We start from the raw sequence: 14,139 nt of genomic DNA on the forward strand, positions 1-14,139 counted from the left end.
AGGTAATGCCTTGCATGTGGTTGTGCGAGACACTGATGTACCTGCAATATCGTTAAGCTAAATAAACTCTAGACATTTAGAGCAGTAATTGACGATACAAAGTAGAAAGTAGATGTTGTGCTGGAGCAAATCAGTTTCCAGTTTACACCATGAAAATGATGGAATCTCACGTGGGGATCATCTCTCCTTTCTTGATGTTATTGTTATACATGCAACAGAAAACACAGTCTTACACCATCTATTCTGTCTGCATCATTATGCTGGGCCAATGCATGCATGCTACCCAAATTGGATTCTGGTACCTTCAGCAGCAAATGATTTCTTAGCCAAGGTGTAATAATAATTGGTTAGTCTGGTTTCATTACTGGACAAAGCTGCTTTATAAGGTTAGGCTATTCTGAAATTAGTTTTATGTTACTTAATACATTTGCACAGAAACACATCTTGCAGTTTTCACTTCCTCAGTTTCTTAGGTGTAACTGACATTTGTGTCATGATTCAATGAATTTCAAAATCTCACAGTAGTTTGTCTTTGTATGCATCCTAATGAGCTATGTGTCAGTATCAGCAATTTGCGTTCTCCTTCCTGACAGTACTTTCGCATTATACCTTTTCAAGTCATAGGCATTGTTTGTAACCTAGCTGCTGCTTTATGTAAAGATTTATTGAAAATACTCCGTTAGGATTTGTGGTTTCTTTCTTAATGTTTTAAATGCATATGTAGTCATGAAATTTCTGAGAGTCAAAAACTATGGCCAGCATTTCTTTGGTCTGTCTGCATGTATCTGGACTGTAGCTCTGCCAAAGCTCCCTGTTCATAGTTAACTGGTCTGAGCTCCTGTAGTAACATTTCTCTTAGCACTTCCTGGCTTGCATCTACTTCTAATGTAATAGGCAAGTCAGTAACGTAAGTGTTGGTGCTGTACTCATTATCCTTTCAGTACTCAACCTTGGTTTATCATTCAGTGCAAGGATTATCTCCTAAACCCCTCACAGTTCTCTAAGCCTGAGCCTAACCAAGCACATCATATTCACTGACTAGAAAACTGCTATTGTAAAACTAGTACCCAAACTCACAAAGCCATCCTGTGTTAATGGCTTCCATCTTATCTCACATATGAAAAAACAATGTTTGTTCAAATATCTGAATATAATACAAACATACAAAATTATTCCCTTTCATTGGCATATATCTTTATGAAGTATAAACACAATGACTTAGTTGTAAACCCTTGCTGACAACATTTTACAAAACAAGAACAAACTCTTTATAACACTCTTCAACAGTAATAGCTTCACTATCCCCAAAATAAAATCACACCATATAACAAATCCAAATTAAAATGTCTGACACCTCCCCCCTTAAACCTCTTTTCCTCCATCCTTGCAACATCCTCCAATTCTCTGGTGACATTCACCCCAATCCTGGTCACACTTTAACTTTCCTACTCCTACCAATCCTACACAAACAGTCTTACAGACTTCAAACCAAAGTCCCAAGTACCTCTCCTTTTACTGTCTCAACATCCAAAGCATTATTAACAAAATAGCTGAATTCCACTCCTGGATAGCCCTACACTCCCCCAACATTATATCCCTCTCAGAAACATGGGTCAAGCCCCATAACACTGACAACAAATTTCTCCCCCTGGCTATAACATCCTACACCATGACAGAACTCATAACAGGGGTGGAAGCATTGCCATTATGTACTCTGACCTCCTACCCCTATGTCCACTAGCAAATCCTCCCCCTCTTTTCATCCAGCTGAACTTACCATTGCCAATAGCAACCTTAACAACCACAAAACCTTCACTATAGTTGCCATCTACATACCTCCTGATGAGAACATACCTCTCTTAGAACAGATTCTCCACTGGATGTCTGATAACATAACTAACAAAACCACACCCCAAACTACAGAACCCAAAAAAATCCTAAAATATTCGAGAATACTGTTAATCAAATTATCTACCCTTGTAATCCCACTACCCCAAACCCATGCCCCAATCTCTCATCCCTAGAAACCCCATCCATGTTCAACAACTACTTCATTCAGGCCATCAACAAACTCACACAAAATTCTCATGCATCCCACCCCACCCCAAACCTTCCATCTCACCCCTAACTCAAAATAACCCTTTCTCATCTAATTCCATTCCAACCAGTTACATTAAAAAAACTTCTTCTCAAGCTTAAACCCTTCTCCCATTTACATTAAAAAACTTCTTCTCAAGCTTAAACCCTGCTCCCCTTCAGCTGACAAACTGCCACCCCTTTTCTAAAGGCTGCTGCTATCTCCATAGCATATCCAGTCTCCATCTCATTAATCACTTAATCACTGAATCCACTGTCCCCACACTCTAGAAAAAATTCCACATCATACCCATCCACAAAATAGGTAATTCAGTACAGAACCCATTACCATTCTCTCTCCCATCTCCAAAATTCTCAAACATTGTGTACACAAACAAATTACGCCTTACCTCTCTCAAGAAAATCTAATCACCCCTACCCAACATGGCTTACACTCCCACCACAGCACCACTACTGCACTTCTTTCCTTTACCATCTCTCTCTACATAGCAAGAGACAATAACACATTAGTGTCCTGCCTCTTTTTAGATCTTTCTAAGGCCTTTGACACTGTCTCTCACTCTATCCTACTCTCCAAACTCTCCCAACTCAACCTCTCTCCTACAACTATCAAATGGTTCAACAGCTACCTCAAAAACAGACAGCAGTATGTAAAATGGCTCTCTGTACTATTTTACTTTCGACCCATCAAAATGAGCATCCCCAAGGCTCTATCTTAGGCCCCTTTCTTTTTAACATACTCACCAACCAACTCTACACATCCTGCCCTCATTCTTCCCTCATACAGTATGCAGATGATTCCGCTATCATCTCAATTGCTGACAACACCTCTGACCTGCTAACCCTGACTCAAACATCTTTTAACCTCACTGAAAACTGACTTCACAACCACCAACTCATGCTTAACCCTAAAAAGACTAAACTTCTTTTTTTCCTTCCTTAAATCCTCATTTGCCATCTACTCCCAAAACAACTCTACTATAATATCTGACACACGCACTAAGCTCCTTGGAGCAATAATCAATGACCAACTCAAATTTAGCCTCCATGTACTCCATTGTATTAAGAAAACCCACCCTAAGCTTGGCCTTCTGTACAGAAACAAAAGATTCTTCACACCTAACTCCAGGACTTCACTTGCCCAAGCCTACCTTCTTCCCAATCTCTTCTACAGCTCACAAATCCTAACCAACATAAATACTTCACTACTCTCCAAAGTTAAATCTACCTACAACAAAGTTGCAAGATTTGCTGCCAATCTGCCTTCCAGATCTCACCACTGTCAAGCTCTCCAGGCACTCAACTAGCTAGAGTTTACTAACCATCTCTTACTTTCACAGATACTTGTTATACATTTTATTCTGAATAAGCCATCTTCCTGCTCCAGCATCTCTTCACTTGTCTCGCTCTCTCTATAAGCCCCCTCGCTCATGTAGAAGTTCTGACCAATGTCTCCTACAGATTCACAAACCTAAAAAATCTTTTGGGCAGAATCTTTATAGCTAATTTGCCATTCTCACATGGGAGTAACTTCCCATAACCATAGGAAATATTACCCACCTCCAAGAATTCAAGAAAACCCTCACAATATACATTAACAGCACTTGGACCTGCTACTGTAACCATCCTACCTGAACTCATCCCTTACTCCTTCATTAAACCCTCTATTTCCTCCCTTCTCTACTGTTAAACACTGACTAATAAGTGACACTACACTAAACTGTATCCCAGCTATATCAGCTCTTTGACTCTTTCTGTCTAGCTGCAATTTATCTTTACTTTCACTGTTATAAATATCTGCTTACATTTCTCTTATTCATCTCTTCTTTTGACAATATTTTGAACTCATTCTTAAGTGTGTAGGGTAGCGATGTAGGCAGTTTTCGACTGTTTTACTGTATACTATATACTTTATTCAATTTATTAACTCTTTCTGCCTAGTTGCAGTTTATATTTCCTTCCACTGTTTTAAAAATGTGCTTGTACTTGTCTAATTCATCACTTCTTTGTCAATATTAGAACTCATTCTTAAGTGTATAGGGTAGCAACTTAGAGATTTGTTAAACTGTTTTTTTGTATACTATATACTTTATCCAATTTATTGTTTAATGCTTATTATTAGTTTTACTGTGGAGCTTTTCTTGCCGGGTCTCTGCTGAAAACAGCTTTTGCTCACTCGGACTATCCCGCTTAACAAATGTCAATTAAATAAATAAATAAATAAATAATAACAGTACGATTTTCCATAAATGTGACTAAAGCCTTTTATCTTATTGACCACCCTTCAGTCCATCCATCCATCCATCCATCCATCCATCCATCCATCCATCCATCCAAAACCCCTTTTTCCAATTTTTGCACATGGGGTTGGGGTATCACTTCAACAGTGACAATCATCTAGAGTCAAGGTTTACACTGCCAGGTGGCTAGCGCTCCCTTGGTAGTTCTTCCACACAACACACACACACACACACACACACACACACACACACACACACACACACACACACACACACACACACACACTCACATCTATGGGCAACTTTTAGTGCTCAACCCACCTACTGCATCTCCTTGAAGTGTGAGAGGAAACTACAGCACCTGGAGGAAACCCACACAAACTAAAAAAAGTAAGAAGAGGGCATATCTCAGCTCATCCAAAACTGTGCTAAAAAAGAAATTCATCCTAATCGCAGCTAAAAATTAAATCAATGATATTTGGAACATCTTGAATGCTATTCAGAGTCCTATAAACTTGGAATACTCTGCATAATATCCCAGACTCAACAGAAACAGTGCCATGCTTTAAACACGTGGGAATTCTATAGAAGAAAATCATAACTTCCAACTCTATGTTCAAGTCAGCAGAACAAAAAAATGAAAAGAATAGCTCTTTTGGGCTAAAAGAATCCCACCTCATCCCCCCAGCAGAATCAGTGGCTATAGAAAGGGATGTACCCCTGGCATAAGTTGAATATAGTCTCCCAATCAGTGCAACAGCCTCAGGAAAGACTTACTGGTCTCTGCAAACAACAGCCAGTAGTAGCTGCAGATTCCTTGCTCTTGCCCCTCAAAGGGAACATTATTACACAGTCTTAAGCAAAGCAAAATGTCTATCACTTAATAAAAAGTCGCACTACTCATGCATGTCTAACATAAAATTGAATTAACCTAAACGTCTACTTTTTCTTTACTAGCAGGTTAACTACAAATCACACTCTAAGAATTTTAGACCCACTGCCCCCTTAATGTTATTACTATATACCCTCATAATAAACTTCATGGCACTGATTACTGCTTTCAGGGTCTATCTCCCCAAACATGCAAATTTATTCCAAACAGCATCAAAGCTAGTTAAAATTTCATAATAATAGAATTATTTAGATATCTAGTCTCCTTTAAGTTAACACCATGGGGTAGCAGAAATGTTTTATTATCTCTGTAGAGCTAAGGCTCCTAAACTATAGTAAGCACTCTCAATAGTTTTTCCTCTGTCTTTTCTTCATCCATTCTTAAAACTTCCTCACTTCCTCCGTCCTTGCTACTTTCTTTCCTCTACCCTATCTACTTGCAATGGAACTTTGCAAATTACCTCTTGTAATATGACTATACCAATTTGTGAATTGTATTACTACACATATGTTAGTATAATTCATACAATGTTAAAACTGTGCTAAGACTTTGTTCTGCAAAAATACAACATACATACTTTGTCATAACCTGAAAATGGTGCAGAACGATCAGTGTTTGACACTGGGTGAAATATTAAATATTCCAAAGCTTCTTGCTTGATAATGAGACCACCTCTAGAATGTAACCTACTTAAGTAGCTTTTCTGAGGTACATTTATACTTGACACATTTGGTATAATTTGGACAGGTATCATTCAAGACAAAAAAATCATTCTAATGAGGTTTAATCAGTTTGACTTTGCATTACTTACCATGGCATGTACTTTGTCAGCATCTTGATGTAACTCATCAGCAGTAAGCACACGGTATACTTCAAAGATATACTTCTTGCCCTTTTATCATATTGAGCTATATTATTATCGGTAATGCTTATTAAACCTTTAAACCTTCCAGTCCCTCAGTCATGTTCATGTTTGTCACTGCATACTTAAATACTTCTGATGCTGACAAAGTCCCAAAAGGTAGTCACATAAATCTATAGCTATTCACGGGTGCATTAAATACATAAAGCTTAGATCCTGACTCTTCTTGCCTAATCATTTTAAATATGTAATTTGCATGTAGCATTGCACAGTTTTTCACCATGTGTTGTAGCAACTACTTTCACAACAGTTTGTAAAGGGTAATTTCCCCTCTAAATCCAATTCTTGAGATTGAATGAGTATATGCAAATGATGACTTTTTTTTGGCTTAAGCACATTCACCACACTGTTGACACATCTAGTTGGCTCTAACTGTTATACTAAATGATTTTTTTGAGTTTATGCACTTCCATGATCTTTTCTTTGAGAAAAACTGGAAATATGTTAGGAGCAAGTATTACTATTCTAGTTTCAGGTGAATATTTTATATGATACACTGTTTTGAAGCATAACAGTTTCTGAAATATTTCAGAATCACACAGTAGGACATCAGCCTTTTCCTGCACTTTATATTTGATTTTTTTTGTACCTACAATGAAGCATTCACATTAGACATATTTATTTTTATTTACTTTATTTTGCTTTTGTTTACTAAGTTTGTCAGACTGAGTTTAGTAAAAAAAAAAAAAACTTTTCAGCAGAGGCAGGACATATTGTTCTACTTTCTCTCTTTCACATTAGTGAGCACTCTGTCTTTACCATTTTCCAGTTCTGTTCAGTTCAGTTGCTTTATAAACAACATTTGAAAGCCTCTGTTCTTATGTTGGACTAGTAATTCTGAAGCATTGAAAACCACAGATGTTTTGAATGGCCTGTCCACCTATTTGAACATGTGAAGTGTCCTGTTGCACATTCTCACTGAACTGTGTCATAGACATCTTTTGAAATGTTTTGGTAGACTCTCCAGTTTTACTTGTAAGCTGAATTTTTATTAATATTTTCTGGATGAACCACCTGACCTTCTTAAATAAGTCCATAACCCCACAGTCATCTATGCTCGGTACATCAGGCTGCTTTAACTGAAATGCAGATTTTAAATTTGAAGGCACTACTAACATATTTTATTACGTTAAATACTTTTAACTCACTGACTAGCTTATGCCGAGAATATCACAGCAACATATATGTGGATTTCATTAATTTGGCAGTTGAAACGACATTCTAAACCTAGAATGTGACAATTTTTTCACTCTACTCTTTTGCCTAATTTAAACATAACAGCTTTGTCAATTATCCATATTTTTATCCACTGCTGTGGCCTTTTCTCAGCAGTTTATTAATAGTCATTTTGTCACACTTCTCTTTCTGCATTTTCTAACGGTTAGCATACACAGCAATTATGAACTGCATTTTTGTGTACCCACAAATATTTCAGATTTTAGACTGATTGCTTTCTTTCACAACAGATATTTTGCTGTTGTGGCTTTTTTATATTTAAAACATAGTCCAACAAAACAGTTGATGACTACAGATTATACAAAAATAAGTTTAACTTTGCAATGCCTTTTTGTTCTATTTGAAGCTACATCAATTACACTGGGTTTCATACCTTGTTGTTGGTTACCATGTCATTGTAGATGCTACCATGTCATTGTAGATGCTAAGACAGCAGACCACATTGCATCCTTTTTAATTTTTGATAGTTTTACTTTCTGTAGGCATTATTCACATACAATATCAATTTCTCAAATTCCTAAGTTATCATTTATTGATTTTCATGTATTTGATAGTTCATACACCTTTAGCTTAATCTCCACATTACATCATATTCTCTTAACAGTCTTACATAGGGTATATTCTTCTTTAGTTTACAGTATTCCTGGAATTCTTCTTCCTTTTCAGGTAAATGTCAGTGAGAAAGTAGGACATGACCATTTATAATAGATGTTGAGCTTTCACGGTATAGTATTGGGACATAATCACTAAGAAATACTTGAGTGATCACAAGCCATCAAAATATAGTGGTATTCATTCCAATGGTGCAGAACAAAAATATTTTTCCAGGGGTCAGGCCTCCTGGGGGGCGAGCACCCTACAACCAGAAACTTATATAGAAACTCCATGGGTACACAGCAGTGGGGAAAGAAAAAAACTCTTCAAAACAGCATCAAGTAGCCTCAAGTAATCAAGCTCCACTGTTCTTGAGTGTAGAAAAATCAGCTTCCAGATGATCTGTGTCACGAATATCTTCAAAAAACTGAGTGACTGGAGGAAGAGAAAAGTCTCTCAAGTAGCAAAGACAGACCATCTTATACAGTCTGTCAACCATCTGGAAAAGCACAGCTACTCATTTATTTATTTAGTTAGTTGTACAACATCAGCATGGTTTATGGAATTGTTCGGAGTTATGCAATGGTAAAGAAAAGACTGAGGGAATAAAATCCAGCACTGCAGACAGTTTGCAGTCTCAGCTGTATGTGCTAAATTGCCAAGAGTCACTGTTTCTAGATTCATTATAGGTGCTCATTTGCTACTTGTTTTCCACCATTTGCCTGGAAAGGTAAGTGTTCAAAATCCCACTATGCCGATCTCTCAGAAATACTTAGCACTCTCAACACCTTACCTTATATCACTGTATAATCCTACCAGAACACTACCTCTAACCCCACAACTCCCTTCATATTCCCTAATCTAAAAAATTCCCTTCCATCTTCCTAAAGCTAAAATCCCACTCCCTTTACCTAACAGTATGACTCCCTTCTTATTCCTGAACCTAGGAACACAGCTAATATGGGACTGCAGCTAACCCTGGAACTTTTAAGAATTATTCTAAGGCTATCTTTCTACTATTACACAATACCCTTTCAACATTCCAACCCCCCAAAAAAACTGCTGCCTATACAGAAATGTGCATAAGAACTCTGTACAATCATGTAAATAGCTGTATAGATACAGCTTTATCTAACCAAAATACAAAATAATCTAAAAAAAAGCTACCCTGGTGGAATCCCAATATGAATACTTTGTATAAGAAAAGAAAGTAAATCTTGTCCAAAAGTGGGAAGGGCAATGCTCAGCAAGGTAATGCATCCCTCTTCAATCTAAACAAGCAACTCAGGGGACCAAAATTTGAGATAAAAACAGCCTCCTAGATGAAGGACAACCACAAAGCTTTCTTCAGCTATGTTTACAATCTTAAAGGTAACATGCAACAATGTGCCAAACAATTTTAAGTGGATCCACCAACACTGAGCTGGAAGACATAGTAAATCTACTGACTGACAAATTTAGCTCCAATTGTAACCCCCTCCCCCAGTCACCCCTTAGAAAATACCATCAACCATAGTTTCCTCAACTATCAGTAGGGATCAGATCCAAAATGGACTTTATAAGGCCAGGAACACTTCACTTATTGGCAATGATAATATCTCAGGATGTTAACACTAAGAGGCCAGTTACTAGTATGAGTCCTTCAAGGCTCAGTGCTGGCGCCACTCTATTTTGGCATCTACTTCTCTGAAGTCAGGTGCAGCATCAACTGCCTCTGAATGACCAAGTCTGCAGACTACTATAAACTAAGCACAGTCATCAAGTCCCGCAAAGACATAAACTAACCCTTCAAGAAGGCCTGACACATACAAATAACTGATGCCAGAGCCATGGTCTAAAACTTTGTGCAAAGAAATGTATAATAATATCCTTTGGAAAGACGGTTGGAAAGATGGCCAACCCTGGAAATTACCACATTGATAATGCACCCTTAACAGTAGACTCAGTGATCAGGAGTTTAGGAATACATGTAGACAGTGACATGGCCTTTGACCATTATGCGTCTTCAGTGGTGAGAAAATCATTCTAAGTTGCACAATTTACAAGCAAGGATATGGTATCGAGTCTAAGGATGTCATTGTGCCACTGTAGTTGGACCTCATCAGACCAACCATTGAGTGCAATTGCATTGGTATATATCTGATTATGCATTTGCAACAACTGGAGCACCCACAGAGGTTCCATACATAAAGAATACAGGGCCTATATGGATTGCCTCAAAGCTCATTCTAGTACTTGGTCTCCTACAGACTGCTGTAATGTGATTTATGCCTGGTCTACAAAGCATCATCTGATCCCACTGTGATGGACCTGATGCACATCCACAAAACAAATAGTATCATAAATATCCAATCTAGGAACCTAAACCTAATTTCCTTCATAAATAGGCCATGTTGGGGGTGGGGGTCCGGCACATGATTCACAGTCTATTCTTCCTCTGGAATAGGCTTCCCATCCATGTGAATCAGAGTTCTACCCTAACTAAACTCAAATGTAACTGGGAACACTGGATGGGGAATTTGAAATGTACCCCTAGGCAGGCACATATGCATCTTATGGGCAGAGGAAGCCTATTAATGCTTGATGAACGATTTTCAGGCTTATATCCAAACCTTAAAATTACCCTGTTGAACTATTAATCAACTCACATCAGACACATTTAGAAAAGCTGGACTAGGCTTAAAATGGCTTCAGGGCCATTTGCATTGTAATCACCTATGAATCTCTAAAGCTAAAATTTAAAATTTTCTCCCCCTCCCTAACCTTAATACTCCTTTCTCAATCCCTAACCATATGATTACCTTCTCACTCTCTAACACCAAAACCCCTTTCTTGGTCCCTAAACCTAAAGTACCCCTCCCATTCCCTAAACTTTCACCTCCCTTCCAGAATGATGCCCTAATCTACATTCCTAACCCCTGTTACACCCTTGACATGGCTGCAGCACTTACCTCATTTGAACTCAAACAATGTATTCAGGCAAGCTGGGCAGCTCCTTGTGTTTGAACATCTGTCAACCAACCTGAGCTACAAGACTCCTGAGTCCCTGGTGTTGAGATTGTAGTCTTTGAGCTCCTGGAACTTGAGCAGTTGTGGTAGACCCACTTTTCTCTTTGATGACTGGTTAAATGAAAGCATCCTTAACTTAACTGACAAAATATCACATTGCAAGTATGAGAGCTCCAGTAATGTCACCTTCTGTGATGCACAGCTCTCAGCACTTCATTAAGATTTAAGCACAAATGTGTGCCAGTATTTGCAGTAATCTCAGGTCTAAACTAAGACTCTGCAGAGCTGACATATTCTTAAGTGTATCCTGATGTTTACTGCAGAAGGGGACATTTTTTTAAATCTTTTTCACTTTGGGAATGCAAACACTATCTTAATTAATATATGGTGAGCAAGTGTACAATAGCAACATAAGTGCAATGTCAAATCTGCAGTATATTGCTCAGAATAGCATCCTTCTAGGTAACAAGAACTTCGACTCCATCATGGTATGCACAATGAAAGGATAAAAGTTTTATTTACCTTTCTTTTTTTTGCTTTGTTTTGTTATGTTGCACATGTAAATGCCACAGTTTTATGTCAGCCTTATTTTCACAGCACTAAAGTATATTACTGTATGTAATATATAATACACATTAACCTCAACAAATTTGGTTCATTTGACATGTGATTTAATGTCATTATATTGTGTATATTTTATTAGGAATTCAACACAATAAAGATTAACAAAACAGCAGCTTTGAAGCAAACTTTAGTCTTCTAATTGTATAAATACACATAGAATATGTAATGTTTATAGCTCTCTAAGCTATCATTTATATATGCAGCATTTAGATAGATAGGTTATACACTGATATCCAGAAAAACAGATTTGTACTATTGATCTTGTAATTCTATACACTGTACCCCTGGTCCACAAAGTCCAAATAATACAAAAGGCAAGATAAGGGGTACTGCCCGATGGGCACACTTTTCTGCTATCACACTGTATACTATAACAGATCTATAACAGTGATCACTTTATAGCAATCACATCATATAACAGAAAAATAGCAGTGATCATGTAATAGCAGAAATGTACAGCTACCATACATTGTAAAAACAACACCTAACAGTATACTAATGCTATAATAGTTCCAGATGAAAACAAAGTATATTCTTTTGCGCATTTCTTGTTCACAAAGCAGTAAAGTAAATTGTGCAATCATGGAGATAGTCTAAGAAAAAATGACAAACTGAACAACCTTAGAAGATTCACTTTCCCTCAATGAAAATAGGCATTGGGTAAAAGATGCAAATATACTTTGAAGGAAACCAGTATATAACCTAACATTCTGAAAGGAATAGAAACATTACATATATAAATGACAATTTATATATAATACTAAATTAAATTAAATATGTAAGGTTCGATGACTGATGTACCACAACAAAAATTATCTTAAAAAGTATTGATTCCATGATAAGGCAAATATCCTTGAGGATTATAATTAAAAAAGCAGAACACCTACAGCAGGAGTATATAGGATCCAACCAGAGATGTGCTAAGGGAAGGTTTCACATAACATTTACATACATAAGCCAGAGTACAAAACTAAATCAGAAATAATTCAGCCTGGCTATGATTAAATCAAAATTAATATGAGCCCGGTTTGTCTCTTAGTTAGTAAGGCCTAATGTCTTTGACCTTTGCTGGCTACAGTTTAAAATTGGGTACCATATTTTACATACTGACTTGCTGACTGACTTTATGGAGTTCATTATATATTTACAAGGTCTTTAGCTTATGCGATACACTTGGATGGATTATGCTATGTACACATATTTATATGGGATGTACAAAAACACATATGTGCACACAAAAGTACAAAACAAATATTAATAATTTGCTTTGTCGTGAACACATAACTGACATTTGGTTGTAGTACAGGGACAGACAGACTAAATGTAGAATAAAAATATTTAATAGGATATGGACTTTACTGCATTCAGAGATTTAATAATAAGTTATTTATGCATCAGGTGTTTTCTACTTTTATTTGAGATTAATCATATATTTAATTTTTCATATGACTAAAGGTCTGTCGAAATACTTGGCTCTTCATGTGGTATGAAGTGAATCAAGTAAATCTGAAATAATAAAAAAATACAGATTATTACAAATAATGGGAAATGCAGTTAATTGTAAAATAACACCCATTATCAACAGTATGTTTCGATTCCAATCATTATCATTGCCTTTTAAAGGCTTAGCGTGGTACAAACATCATGGAGACCAATACAGCAGTCTGTGTATGACAAATATGTTTTAATAAAGGCCATTTCCCTAACTTATATAGAGGCCAGTATGGCAGCCTGTCATTAAGTAAACAAAAAAAAAATTGCTTTCAGTATAGCCATCTCTCTAAAATGTGTGACTGACCATTTTGCCACTTGCTCTCTCCATTTCTGTTGGACTTTTCAGTGTATTTCAGCCATCGTTTCCAATCAGTTTCTAAACAAAAATAAATACAAAATGGATAGATAACCTCTTGCATTTACAGCCATCGAGAATTTAGGTAGTGGTACATACAGAGTAATGACTCCGTTAAATGCCCCAGCAATGAAAACTGCATGTTTTAAAAAATGTTGCATCAAATTAAAAGTAGTATTACAAAAACTCAAGTTCATAAATGATGTGTGCTGACATGACTTTAATGAACACAAGTACCACCCCCTCTTAATTTTAAACACTTTTTAAAATTCTGCATCTCTCTCATTTCTGCAGTCAGTGTCAGCTATCTATTCCTAACCAACATTTTAATAATTATGTCTAATGTGGTATAATTATTTAAACAGTAGTTGTTTTTCATATGATTTTTGAAGACTATAAAATAATTGTTCTTAAAATGTTTTGTAATACTTTAGAGCTTTTTCCCCTGGGCCTTCTTTGAAAAACGGCTCCTACCCAATTGAAGTTTCCTTGTAATCAAATGACAATAAATAAATAAAATATGCCAGCATGAAAAGGAGACCCATTGGATGAGAAGAGGCAGACTGTTCTTTCACTACATTGTGATTATACTCTTTGTTCTTCAGTAGGTTACTGAAGATCATACAGCACACAAGTATTTTCCTGTTACAGTTCACAATGTTTCTGATCAGTGAAG

Source organism: Protopterus annectens, chromosome 10.part0, assembly GCF_019279795.1.
Source record: "Protopterus annectens isolate FY-2018-M chromosome 10.part0, PAN1.0, whole genome shotgun sequence".
In the NCBI taxonomy this organism is placed as follows: Eukaryota; Metazoa; Chordata; order Ceratodontiformes; family Protopteridae; genus Protopterus; species Protopterus annectens.